We start from the raw sequence: 3,331 nt of genomic DNA, 5'->3' as shown, positions 1-3,331 counted from the left end.
GAACGTGGACAATGATGCGGTTGGCCAAAAAGGGCGTATGCGTTTTTTCCTGAATATATTCAGGAAAAAACGCATACGCCCTTTTTGGCCAACCAAGCAACCTGGGAGAGCAAATCAGCACTACAAAGAAATCTCTCGCCCCCCCCCCCCCCCCGGGGCAAAAGGGCCAGGCGAAAAAAGTCTAAAAACCAGAAAGGCAGGACAGCCCACGGAGTCAAGGGAGCCTTGTTAAGCTGATGGGCGGGATGTCAATGGCCAACAGCCAATCTTCACAAGTGTATCCTCTTTCCCAAACCATGGAAAACACAGAACCACAGAGCATAGGGCACTTCCACACATGGGCGTTGACCTTGGGAAAATGAAAAAATCAACCAGACACAGGGACCCCAATGTTGAGGGCTGCTGTCTTGACAAGAACCTCCACTCCGGTACACGTTTCATATCCCAGGAAAGAGCCAAGTGGACAAAGACGAGTGGACAAGTGGACAAAGACAAGTGGACAAGTGGACAAGTGGTGCTACGTAGGTCCAATGGAGTGTCACTCAGCCATGAAATCCACGTCATGAGGCTGGTAGCAGCATCCTGAGTGGATTTAGGTACGATCATCCTCAGTGAAATAAGTCCCACAAAAAAAGAAACTTATGATATCACTTATCGAGGGAATGTAAAAATCGCTCCCCATGCACTGAATCCCCAAATAGAACAGAGTCACGCTTTTAGAAAACACACTTATGCCTGCTTCAGGGGAAAGGTGAGGTGGGGTGACGCATAAAACTCGAGTTTGAAATGAGCACAGATACCCTTCCGAAAACCGAATATGGAATGGACACGACCTACTCCTTGCTCAATCAACTGGACTCACCAGACCCTGTTCATCGCACAAGTATCTATCCGACTAGTAAGCATCTTAAAAGCTAAGTCTTGATATCTCTGTGTAAGTGCATCAAGTGTGTGTAAAGCGGCCTAAAACCAGCAGGGAAAATCAGCTCAGACCCATTCTGAGGATACATTTCCAACATAAAGAAGAAACAAGCAGGGCAAAACAGAGAGAAATTCTTCCAAAATGCGTTCAGGGACTGGCATGCAACCAGGATTGACCACATCTACAGCCCCAGCGGCAGAAGACATAAGGCTGGACACTCTTGGGGCTGAGACGATTGGTGAGGTTGGGAAAGCAAATGCAGACCCTTGAAAGGAATCCTGCGTGCTCCCCATTCCATGGGTCCCAACTCTCCAGGTTCAACGCAATCTTCCGACAGCGAAAGCACTCATTGGAAACCCAGCGGATGCTACACCGTGGGATCGGGAAAGCTTTCTGAAACTCACCTCAGTTTTCATCTCCTGGTGCTCGTGTTCTCCATTCAGGCCCCCTTACTAACAATCTCCCCACTTGGAGACTCGGCGCCTTTCCATGCCTCTTTCGTACCGTCTGCAATTTGTCCGCAGGATGAACTGCAAGAGGGGGAACCAATGAGAGACTCGCTGGAGGTGTTTGGTCGGGCACATGTCACTCTCATTTCCCATCACGAAGAAGAATTCACCAGCGGTTCAGCCTGCCACCCCGGATCGACAGTAGGGCGTGAAGCCATCCAGCCGTGTTGCGTCCCACTCACAAAAAAGCGACTTGGGAAATGGAGCTCAGGGGCACTGCACTTCCCAAACCTGCAGAGTTCTAAACGATAACTATCGCCCCAAAATATATTGAGGTCAGGCTACGAAGAGGCGCTGAACGCAAGGCAGAACTGCAGGAAACGGATGTCAACGTGTACATCGGAATGGCCCCGATAGCACATGAAAAGCGCCAGAACGTGGACAATGATGCGGTTGGCCAAAAAGGGCGTATGCGTTTTTTCCTGAATATATTCAGGAAAAAACGCATACGCCCTTTTTGGCCAACCAAGCAACGTGGGAGAGCAAATCAGCACTACAAAGAAATCTCTCGCCCCCCCCCCGGGGCAAAAGGGCCAGGCGAAAAAAGTCTAAAAACCAGAAAGGCAGGACAGGCCACGGAGTCAAGGGAGCCTTGTTAAGCTGATGGGCGGGATGTCAATGGCCAACAGCCAATCTTCACAAGTGTATCCTCTTTCCCAAACCATGTAAAACACAGAACCACAGAGCATAGGGCACTTCCACACATGGGCGTTGACCTTGGGAAAATGAAAAAATCAACCAGACACAGGGACCCCAAAGTTGAGGGCTACTGTCTTGACAAGAACCTCCACTCCGGTACACGTTTCATATCCCAGGAAAGAGCCAAGTGGACAAAGACGAGTGGACAAGTGGACAAAGACAAGTGGACAAGTGGACAAGTGGTGCTACGTAGGTCCAATGGAGTGTCACTCAGCCATGAAATCCACGTCATGAGGCTGGTAGCAGCATCCTGAGTGGATTTAGGTACGATCATCCTCAGTGAAATAAGTCCCACAAAAAAAGAAACTTATGATATCACTTATCGAGGGAATGTAAAAATCGCTCCCCATGCACTGAATCCCCAAACAGAACAGAGTCACGCTTTTAGAAAACACACTTATGCCTGCTTCAGGGGAAAGGTGAGGTGGGGTGACGCATAAAACTCGAGTTTGAAATGAGCACAGATACCCTTCCGAAAACCGAATATGGAATGGACACGACCTACTCCTTGCTCAATCAACTGGACTCACCAGACCCTGTTCATCGCACAAGTATCTATCCGACTAGTAAGCATCTTAAAAGCTAAGTCTTGATATCTCTGTGTAAGTGCATCAAGTGTGTGTAAAGCGGCCTAAAACCAGCAGGGAAAATCAGCTCAGACCCATTCTGAGGATACATTTCCAACACAAAGAAGAAACAAGCAGGGCAAAACAGAGAGAAATTCTTCCAAAATGCGTTCAGGGACTGGCATGCAACCAGGATTGACCACATCTACAGCCCCAGCGGCAGAAGACATAAGGCTGGACACTCTTGGGGCTGAGACGATTGGTGAGGTTGGGAAAGCAAATGCAGACCCTTGAAAGGAATCCTGCGTGCTCCCCATTCCATGGGTCCCAACTCTCCAGGTTCAACGCAATCTTCCGACAGCGAAAGCACTCATTGGAAACCCAGCGGTTGCTACACCGTGGGATCGGGAAAGCTTTCTGAAACTCACCTCAGTTTTCATCTCCTGGTGCTCGTGTTCTCCATTCAGGCCCCCTTACTAACAATCTCCCCACTTGGAGACTCGGCGCCTTTCCATGCCTCTTTCGTACCGTCTGCAATTTGTCCGCAGGATGAACTGCAAGAGGGGGAACCAATGAGAGACTCGCTGGAGGTGTTTGGTCGGGCACATGTCACTCTCATTTCCCATCACGAAGAA

Source organism: Kogia breviceps, unplaced genomic scaffold (assembly GCF_026419965.1).
Source record: "Kogia breviceps isolate mKogBre1 unplaced genomic scaffold, mKogBre1 haplotype 1 scaffold_56, whole genome shotgun sequence".
Taxonomy (NCBI): Eukaryota; Metazoa; Chordata; class Mammalia; order Artiodactyla; family Physeteridae; genus Kogia; species Kogia breviceps.
This window is presented reverse-complemented; position numbering follows the sequence as displayed.